Genomic DNA, 12,030 nt, shown 5'->3' with positions numbered 1-12,030 from the left:
TCCTGACAACAGTATCCAGAAAACAGCTACACATTACATCATGTTCACTCTGGCTCATCTGATATTTAAATGAAAAAAAAAAAAAAATCAAACTCCACCATGACTAAAAGATGAGAAAAAGAAAATTTGAATGTTGGAAAAATCAAGTGGTGGAGTGAATAATAATGTTGCAAGCATGAGAGAGAGCGTGCTTAAAACACATGGGGTTATATTAGATTATAAACACAGAAATGATAAAAGATGGATGAAACTTTCATGTCTAAAAAATGAAACCAACATGAAAGTGCGTTGGACTTGCAGCCATCAGCAGTTGAAACTGCTGATTGCAATAAATGATCATATAGAAGTCTATGGAAAAAAAGCCCTCTGCTCTGTAAACACTTAGGCCTCAGCCACACAGGTCTTCTGGTCGCTAAGGAAAGACGTGGATCCCAGTCGGTGACTCGTTGCTGAAGGTTGCTGACTGTTGCCAGATGAAATCCTTTGCAAAACCATCTTTATGATCTCTTTTTGCTACTAACAGATTGTCGCAGGCACATTTTCAGAGAAGACACCAACTTGTCTAAAAGACTCGCTATTTAATCTGTGGTAGTAAAACCTCAAAAAGGGTTCTGCACACTGGAGACATTTACCTTCAGAGTAAAAGCTGTGCCTCACTGCTGCAACAAACATATTTCAAAAGGTGCAAGTTTTACTTTGAAGGTGAACATTCTCCAGACAAGTTGGCCATTCAAGCTACGGGTGTCCAAAGCAGTCTGCTAGAGGCCAAAGCACTTGCAAGAAGGTATTTGGTGCAGTGCTCGTTTCATGAATGCATTTAGAGAATTTGACCAGACATTGCTGTGTCTGTCAGACATGTCATGCAGTCTTCTCCTTAGAAAAAAGTCGACAATTGGACCAGGATGGTGACAACGACAACACTCAACTTGAAGATTCAAAACAGGACTTTACAATCCAAAGGGGTTGAAGCAGTATAAAGCCCAATGGCTCACAGTAGCTATATCTTGTGTCTTTTGTATATACATGTTTTATACTGTCTATTTATGCAATAGCTTTGCATAACATATTTGTGCAAAAGCATTTCAGAAAGGGGAGGTGGATAAATAAATGGTGCACTCAAACTGTGACAGCCCAGTCTGATCTCCAGTGGTTTTATGATGTCACTCCTGCTGTGCGTACTGAGAGAACAAAGCCACTCCCATCAGTAATGCAGTAAACAGTAAAACTTTCAATCAGAGATGGCAGTGAAACATCCTGGATTAAGTTACACTTTGAGCAACAAAGTAGAGTTTAGGTCCAATATTTACTTTTCTTTAAGCTCTGTTTTGGTCTCCATTGGGGTTTGAGATGATATTCGTTTTTTTCTTAGCCGTTAAATGCGTCGCTGTATTCATTAACAGCGCCTGTCTGCTGTTCGGTGCCAGGCCCTGTGAGAGTAACTGGTGTTCAGAGTGTTTTTCGTGTGGTTCTTTGAAAATGGATGCCTGCTGTGGCTGAAAATGATCAGATGAAAGCTGTGAAAATGAATCAAAGCAGTAAAGTTGTGGGGTGTAAAACCCAAGGCAAAAAAAGGCTTCTATGGAAATCATGGGATACTTTTTGTGGGTTTGTCACCTTTTGGTAGCCAGTAGGTAATTTAAACAATATTTCATATAAAATGTTTAATCTTTAATTACATTTCAAGTACAGGCATCATTCTTGAGGCATCGTACTTTGCACTTCCTGTTATATACCGTAAATATATACAAATTGTGCGTGTGACCTGTCCCGCCGTTCCCCTGACTTGTCAGTAAGAGTGGGCTGTTGGCTAGGCTTTGACTGGCAGAGAGCCTGAGAGCCATCTTCATCTGGGCCAAGCGGCTTTAGCTCTTAACCCACGGGCAGCTCTCTCCCCTCCCGTCCCTCTGCCTGCTGCTGCTGCTGCTTCACATGTGGCTCTGGATACTAGAGTTCACCAACTGTTTCACACCTATGTTGATGTGCAAAAACATGCAAGCACATTCAATTTAAACGTATGTTTTCTACAAAGAAAGTATGCACGCACACTCTCACGCAAACATACAAACACATTTCTACGCATGCAGACTTCAGCCCACTGTAGTGAACTTTCTGATGCCCTAATCCTGCAGATTAAGGCCAAAGAGAGCTGGGTTGAAATCCACTTTTACTTTTTCCCTGATCAAGCACAGGGCCTGTCCTACTACTGTTAGCTTCAGTCAACTCTGTCACCCAAGTACTGAGGTGACATCTAAATCGTCTTGCACCTGAACGAGGGGGAACCTGATGGGGTTGGCATAAAAAAAACTGGAAGAAAGGAGACAAGCAACACCACCTGAGGGATTTCAGCATAGGAAATATCACCCTAATAAGTGTAGTTACCAATCATTAATGCACACAAGCTCATTACTGGCGAAGCGAGGCATGGCAGATTAAAGTTAATAATTTATTTGGCTAATTAATTAAAAAAAAACAAAAAACTACAGCATCAGAAAGATTTAAAGATTTAAGAGCCTCGCCTCTCTTTGCCCCTCTACCTTCTAAAAGAAAAACTCACAAAAAAAAACAGATAAATAAATGAAGAGAGGGCAGCTCAGTTAAAAATATAAAACACAGATGTGATGAACAACTTAAAATATTTTGTCAAGCTAAAACACAATTAAATAAGCCAAAGCAAGACAGCAGTAGGGTAGGGTCACCATTAAACAGCCAAACAACCACGGGAAATTAATGTGGTCCACAAATGGTAGGAGCACAATGCCAGAACAGACTGAACGATGGGCCATAGGTGCCACTTAAAGCAAGCTTTGATTAAGAAGCTAGGGGACAGTTCATGTTCATGCTGCGTTCACAAGATAAGATAAGATAAGATAAGATAAGATAAGATAAGATAAGATAAGGTAGAACTTTATTAATCCCTCGGGTGGGTTCCTCTGGGAAATTCGATAAGAACTGCTTATTAATTAGCTTATTTATTTATTGGAGGGATGTAGGATGTTCAGCTCATGAAGAGAGAGAAAAATTCCTTCATTGCTTGCAGGCTACCTTTGGTACTATCAGCTGCACTGGCCCTACGTTACAGATTTATGACTAATATGGTGCTCTGGGAGCAGTTTGTAGGATGGATATATGACAGAGGTGTTTTGAATTTGTCAGCAACCTGGAGCCATTCAAAGGTGGAAAATATCTTTAGACCTTTTCTTCAAACCATCTGCCTGCTATCACCTACAATTTATCACCCTAACCCTAACCCTAAAAGCACCACACAGCTTCAAGAGGCCTGCGTCAATAATATGACCTGGCTTCCTGCTCTGGGTCAATAAAACTACAGGAGTGGTGAGAGTAAAGCAAACTGGTAAAGCTGTGGGTTGGCGTTATTCTGGGGTCAAACCATATCCTGACCAGTATTTTCCTTATATGCCTGCCCTCTGTCCGATCCTATTGTATCACAACAAGCAGTTACCTTATTGTAACCTAACCTATGCCCTTACCTCACATAAGGCAGTTGTATAAAAACCTTTTTGAAGGGAAGAGCAGCAGGCTTGATCAAAGCTGCAAAGTTCAGTAGAAACCTGCTCCTACATATAGTAAATGCTAAATGTGGGGCGACCGTGGGTCAAGAGTTGGGAGTTCGCCTTGTAATCGGAAGGTTGCCGGTTCGACCCCCGACTCGGACAGTCTCGGTCGTTGTGTCCTTGGGCAAGACACTTCACCTACCGCCTACTGGTGTTGGCCAGAAGAGCCGATGGCGCAATATGGCAGCCTCGCTTCTGTCAGTCTCCCCCAGGGCAGCTGTGGCTACAACTGTGGCTTGCCTCCACCAGTGTGTGAATGGGTGGATGACTGGGTGTGTAAAGCGCCTTGGGGTCCCTAGGCAGGACTAGTAAAAGCACTATACAAATACTGGCCATTTACCATATAGTAAGTGAACATGTTTTCCCTTGTTTGAAATTATTGTTATTCCTTACTGAGTAAAGGCTATCTGCTGTTGCCACTATTAGATACTACACTAATGCAGCAGCTGTAGCACAGTACAAGCAGTTTCCCACGTTCGTTAAAATCAGGCTCTGCGATGCCACATAAGTTAGCCATTTGGTTTCAAACCTTTTTCATTTTCTTCATGCCTATGGCTATAAGCCGTATGTTTTTTTGTTTTCATGGACTTGTCCCCCAGATGACCTCAGATCCTTGCATATGGGATTCTAGAAAATATGCCTGAAGGGATTTAATAAAAAAGAGGGGTCACTATTGAACAGTATGGCTTTCACATTTTCACACAAGTATCAAGTGACTTGTAAAAGGAGTTTCTCTCTGCTGTGCTCTCTGGATGAAATGTTTGTAGAAAATGAGCTTGAGAGAAAAATCTGACAACTTCCAAGTTGCAAAAATATTTGCTCAGCTTTAATTTTACGACAACACAGGATCATGAAGCACACTGTAAGAGGAACTTGCACAATTCACACAGAACTACTATGTGGTTGATTTACAGTTGAATGGTGTCAGATGTTTGGCTGCACAGACTCTCTGCTTTTTATATTTTATCTCTGCTGTCTGGAAAAGAATGTGAAGGCATTGTTGATATGATATGATATATCACTGAAGAAAAAGTATCCTATTTCTCTTTGGTAACGCTGGTATATTGTAGATGATGCAACAATCCAATCATGATTTATCACTCCACAGGCAAAGCTAATAAGAGCTGGATGGCAAAAAACAGCTGAAGTTAGCATGGTAAATCTGGAACAGGTCAACAAATCCTTTTTTTTTTTGCATATAAATATAAATTAAAATGATGTTCAGGATATGAGTAAGGATCTCTTTTTTGCTCTCCTAATATTTTCATGAGACAGTTTTGGCTCTTAAACTAAAACTCTAGAAACATGAAAAAAAGAAATAAAAGAAAGGTGGTTGGCTGTAATAATAAGCAGCACATGGATAAATTGCCAAAATCTGTGGTTTTCCCTTAAATGTCAGTGACATTAAAATAAACGAGCATACTAAAAGGTGCTCATGTGGCCTTAAGATTGTTTACGATTCAGAACAAAAGTGACACGCTGCTTTATCTTTGGTTGGCTGCATTACACAAATAAATTAGAATAAAATCCAGTGAGAAGTCAAGAGAGCTCACAAACTGTCATATTCTGGAGAAATAAATCCAGTTTGCTATCAAATTAAAGTTTTGACTTTGGGAATATAACCCAGTCATGAGACTACACGCCAGTGTATTCCTGCTGCTGACTTTCATCAGAAAGGGCAACAATGTGGATGCAAAAAGGATGATGATGATGTTTGTATGACAGACAAGGATGCTAGAGATCTGCTGTTGTAACCTCTAGAAGGATCAACTGAAAGATGAACAAGTAGAAGTAGTTCAGGAGTCTAAGGACTGCATGGTCAGCAGTAATTGCGTCAATGAAAATGTAAAAAGCATCAGCATAGCAAAGCAGTTTCATAGCACTGATTAAAATTCTGATATTAGGATAATAGTCATAGAAAGGCCCACAGCCATGCTTTCTGTATGTGGGAGTCAACCAACAGGATCAATCATCCTAACCAATATGGTTATGACCATAACTACCTAACAGGATGCAAGTGTATGTTTATTTCAAGCTATCACATCATTTTACATCTGAAATAAATATCAGTACTGTGAATCTTATGTTAATAACCTGTTTGTTGACTAGCTTGAGACATTAACACATCATAAATGAAGCTGATGGGGCTCTTTATGAGTAGAGGGGGAATGTAAACATTCTTTAAATGAACACTACAATCCAGAGAAATGCTCTGAGTGAAATCTGAGCAATAAGTATGAAAGCCTGTTTCCGCCACAAAAAAAACAAAACAAGTATCCATAACTCAAAATTTTGACTTATTAACTAGAAATTTCGAGTTACTTTTCTCAAAATTTTGAGTTAATTACTCGAAATTTCGAGTTAGCTCTGCCAATCAGTAATCTACGTGAATGAGGTCACTTTCTTGTTACCCGGAAGCATATGGCGCAGAGTAACGCTCTCTCAAAACGGGATTGCAACAAAATGGCGCTTTCGCGAGTACGTTTGCCGATAGTAACGCAATGTGATTTAGCTAATGACACGAGGATTTCATCATTTTTTCAGCTAATACTGGTAGCTTAGCTGTAGCATTTGTACCTGAGGACTTCAGCTTCTGGGTAACAAGGAACTGACGTCATTCATGTAGATTACTGATTGGCAGCGCTAACTTGAAATTTCGAGTTACCTTTCTCAAAATTTTGAGTTAATAAGTCGAAATTTCGAGAAAATAACTCGAAATTTCGAGTTATGGATCCTTTTTTCCCCTTTAGTGGTGGAAACGGGCTTCCATAAATAAAAGCAGTGATTCTTGCGTCTTGTGGAAGAATGGACGCCTTGCCAGGGTGTTAGCCCATCGGTCTTTAGCTAATAATTTCAGTGAACAAATAAACTAAATATGTTTATTTTTTGTTTGGAAATCTGCCACAGATAGAGAGCAATAACATTAACATTTGGTCTGCACAGTGTGTTGCTGCAAGAAATCTTTGTCCTCAAATAATCTTTCGTCTATTTATGATTCAGCAGCATCAATCCCACAACAACATAATCAGCCCCAAAATATCCTGAATTGATCTGCTTTCGTCATTTTTTTCTCTAATCAATGTGGTTAAGCTTTTTTTTTCCAACCAGAAAAATGCCAAATGGTGTAATCCTAGCAGTGCAATCCTCTCAGAATGGTGACGTGTTGTGCAGATTGTCTGAGGGATCAGTGAGGAGCGGAGGCAGGCATCTCCTGAGGTCACTCTAAACTTTGCAGGCGTTATGTGATGTGCAGAACATTAATGAACAGGGATTTATCTGCATGCATTTATCTCTCTACAGGCATTTTCTACAAATTAGCTGTGGAAGTCCTGTGCTTCCATCGTATTAAGTAGTAAAGCCCAACAACCTTTATTCTTCCAGTGGTGCTACATACCTTTATAAAGCCCACAAACTTCAGCAATGCAATTAAAATAATATTTGAAAGAAGAGTTTGACTGGAAGTATAATGCTATTTTCATGCTCCAAAAAACCCCAAATATTCATCTGACCCATCTTTGCATAAATATTAAACATGCAGACATGTTGTATATCAACTGACTGTTAACACAAATATCTACTCAGTCACATGACAGCATGTGGCATGGTTGCTGTTGCCAGATGGGCTGGTCTCAGCCTTTCAGTAACTTTTGGTCTACTGGGATTTACTCAGACAGCCATCTCGAAGGTTTCGAGTGAACAGTCAAAAAAAGAAAATATCTAGTGAGCAGTAGTTCCCTGTGCCTTGTTGATGCCAGAGGTCAGTGGTCAGACTGCTTCGAGCTGACCGGAAGACGGCAAGTGTTTCCAGCCTCATATTACCAAAGCGTACCTAACCTCTTCAGCCCCAAGCCTAACTGATCTCCTGCCTTTTGCCCCTGTATCGGGGGCGTTGGGGCTTAAGAGGTTAAGTGTCTTACATATCAGATTGTTCAAGGAGCTTGGAAAGAAAGTGACTGGACTTCTTTAAGTTTTGCAAAGTAATATTAAAATAATAAAATAATTGAATTGAATTAAAGAGTTGTACCTTCAGAGGGCTGTTGAGCCACTACTAATCATGTGTCTCAACACATGAGCAAAGAAAAAAAAGGCATGGGTCATTATCACCAGAGGTTTCAGGTGAAACCATTGTGAGAACTTGCCTCACTTTATCATGTGACCTACTGAGATCACCTGATTTATGATGGGGATGTACAGCTGAGTTTTGTCCTATCCAGGTGTCTCTTCTGTGACATGTATTTATGGAGCGGCCGTTTGGTTTCTCCTGTGTAGAGGTCTGAGCACTCCTCGCTTGGGATGAACTAGTCTTTGTCTGAGGGTGTGGCTTTGTTTTGTCATGCTTGGAGAAAAGTCCCCATGACTTTCTCTGATAAACATGCCACGTGATGGATGACAATGTTGTTCTGTTTGCCATTCTGTTTCTCCCTAGTTGGTGTCTGACCTTGTTTCCTGTGCATCTTTGCTGGTTTGATTAAAGGCCCAGTTGGGATAACCACATTTTAAGAGCTTTCTTTATTTTCCCTCCCTGCTCCTTACAATGACCTGGGTGACTGCTAAGTAACACAAATACATATCAGACTGTTTTCATTTCAGCATCTAAAATGAAAATAGATCAAGTAAAATGAAACTTTCAATGTAGTTTCATTATTTATTTTCAAGTATAGTTGTTATGCAAACAAAGCCCTGCAATAAACCTTTCAGTGTACGCCTCACAACGTGGATATCCCAGTGGTCTGAAATGTGATTTCTCTGATTCACATCCATCAGATTATTGTTGTTGGAAGCATTTCAATGCATTTCTTCCTGGGCTGGATTTTATTACACTGTTCGGGCCTGTAAAGTGTGACTCAGTCCGTCCTGCAGCTCTGTTATAGGTATTTACTGAAGCATTCCTGCTGTGCTGGCTACTGACCAACAGATGGCGACATAGACTGTGTCTGTCAGTTCTTTGACTTTTGAATTTTTACATTTTGTAATTAGAGGGGTTTATTGTGTACACGGGTATTGTGCTAAGTCCTCAGTAAGTGTGTAGGTGACAAATTTAATTCAATTTAAATTAATAAAATACGAACCCTTAATCCCTATAGCAGTGAGAACTGGTGCTGTGGCTTGGATGCACTGGTCCCCTAAAGGAAATGGGTCAGTGAAAATCAATATATAGTCAATCTAGGTGATTGTCTACATGAATCCTGTGACCTTCCCAATGGAAGTCATGCTTCAACTACAGGGATCCCGGAATGCATGTTTTTCCTGCATAAAGGATTTTGTTTCGGTGTCCTCGAAAAGTTTTAAGCCACCCCAAAAGAAAATCCAGTTATAGACCGGATTTGGTCATTCGATTGCATACGATGGAACAGAAGAGATCACTGTTTATCTAATTGGCAGAACTAACTAGAAAATGTACCAAATTGTGTCAAATAAGATAACACACACATTGTCTTTAATGTGCGAGGACCAGCCACTCTTACAGCCAGGGGTAGTCACCTCCCCAAAGGAAAGAGCCTGTATGAAAATAAAATGAATCACATGTGACAGCCTTTGCAGTCACCAGATCACTACCTAACTGGATACCTTTAGGAGATTTTGTACCAGTGCATTAGACAACAATCTCCACTTTTTCAACAAAAAACACTAAATGAAGAATTATCTTGTAAAAGCATAGACTTCCAGACGTTTGGAGAGTCTATGCTGAGGCCCGTTGAAGCTGTTCTGATGAAAAGTTGTCGCCCAACACTTAATGTTGCCTTTTGCTTTGTCACCTGCAGCAGTTGCTTCTCTTCCTGCATTTTTGTCCAACTATCCGAAAAATTGTTTTTTTTTTATCTGCTTTCTTTGAGATTCTGACTTGATGTTCTTACCGTTTCGCTCTCATTACATCTCGTCTGGGAGGATTCTTGGAATTGATATTAGCATAATGCTGTGAGAAATGTTCCTGAGAAGTATTTTATTGTTGTGCTGCTTCATGACGTACCAAAAGGGCCGATACCCACAAAGCCTTATTTCATCACCATAGGCAGTAATATTTACGATTATTAATATTATAACTAATCCGCAATGTACAGTTTTTGGTTATTTTCATGATCTGCATTAGAAAGTCAAATCCCTCAGTGGATATAAATAAACCATGATGCTGAAGAAGATCAATATTTTCTGTTGCAGCATCGTACCATTTTTGGTCTTATTTTGTCAGATGTAAACTGGAGCAGCTGTGGTGCTTGAACCTGATGCAAGCACGCAAGAAGCATTGCTGCACATGGATTACGTGATCAGCAACTCTGTTATCTAAATTGTTATCAAATGGAAGGGAGGGGAAATCAAGTTTAAAAAGAAATATTTCATAGTTAATTTATAGTGACACTATAATACTCCTGAAAGCCTGGTAAAACAAAGATCCAAAAGTACAGCATCATTTAACTCGTTTCAGAGTTGATTAATTTTAGGGACTGAAGGGAGGTCTGCGGTCTAACCATGAGTTTGGAATTAACCGCAGGCTTTCCTGTCAGACCAAAGGTGAAACGGAAATAATCCGGCACGGCAAACATCAACATTTACGAGCAGGTCCAGGGCCAACTACAGATTTCACAAATGTTTAAAAACATCTTTCCTAATGACTGGCTTAAAGCCTTATGTAACCTCGGCACCACACAGTAATCACAGTCATATTTTTTGTGCAGTGCTGTTGCCACAGCGTCGGTATACTCAGATATCTCCTCAGTGGGTGGCTGCGAGGAGGAGCAGGGACCCCTGCTGCTCGCTGAGCTAAGTAGAGCCAGATTGCTGTGAGCAGCATGGGAAGAAGACAGTACGTGTGAATTATTAGATGACCCTCCAGAACAGCCAGAGACATGAAATCCTCTCCAGATGAGCCTTCTTACTCTGCAGAGAGCAGATCACAGAACCCTGGTTTCTATGGCAACAGGGAATCGTGTCTGACACGGCAAGCAGCACACGTTTTTTGAGGTGTTTTTTTTTCTTTCTCTCTGGTTCTTCGTACTTTTTAATCTTCTGTCAGACACATGCCTCCGCTGTGATGTCCTGAGAAAGGAAGGAAAGCTTCTGCAAAAGAAAAAGCACGAAAGGAGGGAAAATAGACGAATGCCCAACAACTTTAGAGCTCACCAAACAACATGTCTAATTATCTTAATCTGTAAAGAGTGTAAAAACAAAGTGCTAAATCTCCCCAAAAGACAAATAAGACAATTTGTGGTCACGATGGCTTGCATCTGTACTTTATTTAGGCTGGTTTCAGTGGCGGAGAATATATTTCAAATGTACAGCACTGAGCTATTTCAGAAAATTTCTATTTCATTCCACTTTTTACTTCTCTATAACTGTTGACACTGCTGCATTTAGATATGGTTGTTTTCTTGAGATTGTATCAGATCAACAGCAGATAGTAGGGTGTTTAAATAAAGTTGCGATTAGACTTTATTAATCCCGAGAAGGAGATTCATAAGCCACCCACGACGATGCATCATAAAATAATTAATATTAGCCCCAACTCTTCCTGCTGCACCATTTCAGAATCAGAATCAGCTTTTTGGCCAAGCATGCATACAGGTTCATAGAATCTGACTTTCATTGCTCTAAATGTGGTGTACACATGTTCAAACAAAAAACGGATATTATGTGTCAGTGAATTTGACAGACAGTGACAAGCATCTTTTTTTATTATGGTATAGCGACGGCACACGCTGTGTTATTTGCCTGATGGGACAAATAATAGAGTCAATACTTGGCTGTAGAGTCCATATTTGTCTGATGTCTCCTAGTGAAATAAACAGGTTCCTCTTGGATTGAAGTAAATTTCATTTTAATGTTGATCCTCTTATCTAAGTGGACAGCTTTACTTCCCAACCCACTGTCATTGAGCATTTTTCCACCAGTGAACGAAGCCAATATCGTGTGTGTATGAACCTGAAATCAGATGAGGCAGACAATTCAATTGTTTTTAAATTTAGTACTATATTAGTCATTAAAGTGATGGAACTTGTTGAAAACAGATTAATACAGTGCATGTGTTTTATTTAAGTTTGGTATGGAGACAGCACATTAATGTTTCCTGCATGTTTTTTCCATTAGTCACAAAACATTTAAACATATTTTATTTTCATTTCAGTCTCATCAGCATCTCTACAGATGAGGCATCTGGAGAAAATGCAGTTTGACTGTGAACCTCAGTTCACTTTTCCTCAAAGGAGCGTGCAGTGTTTGTAAAACAATGCATAATGCACCCACCTGTAACAGAATGCCATTTGACATATAGGGATGTAGATTTAGGGCACACAAAGAAAATAGCAAGTAGCTGAATGTCAAATTATTTGTAAGGTAGTGATTATTTTAAATATTTTCTATGCATATACCATGTAAAGCATAAGGCTTTCCAGTACCAAATAACATGAAATATGGGAAATGCTTTAAAGAACAGTAGCAGTGGAGGTTACTTCACAAATACCAACCT

The sequence above is a fragment of the Copadichromis virginalis genome, linkage group LG20 (genome assembly GCF_057382275.1).
Source record: "Copadichromis virginalis isolate Kocher_CV1m ecotype Utaka linkage group LG20, C_Virginalis_male_GT1.1, whole genome shotgun sequence".
NCBI classification, from domain to species: domain Eukaryota; kingdom Metazoa; phylum Chordata; class Actinopteri; order Cichliformes; family Cichlidae; genus Copadichromis; species Copadichromis virginalis.
Note: the sequence above shows the minus strand (reverse complement) of the source record.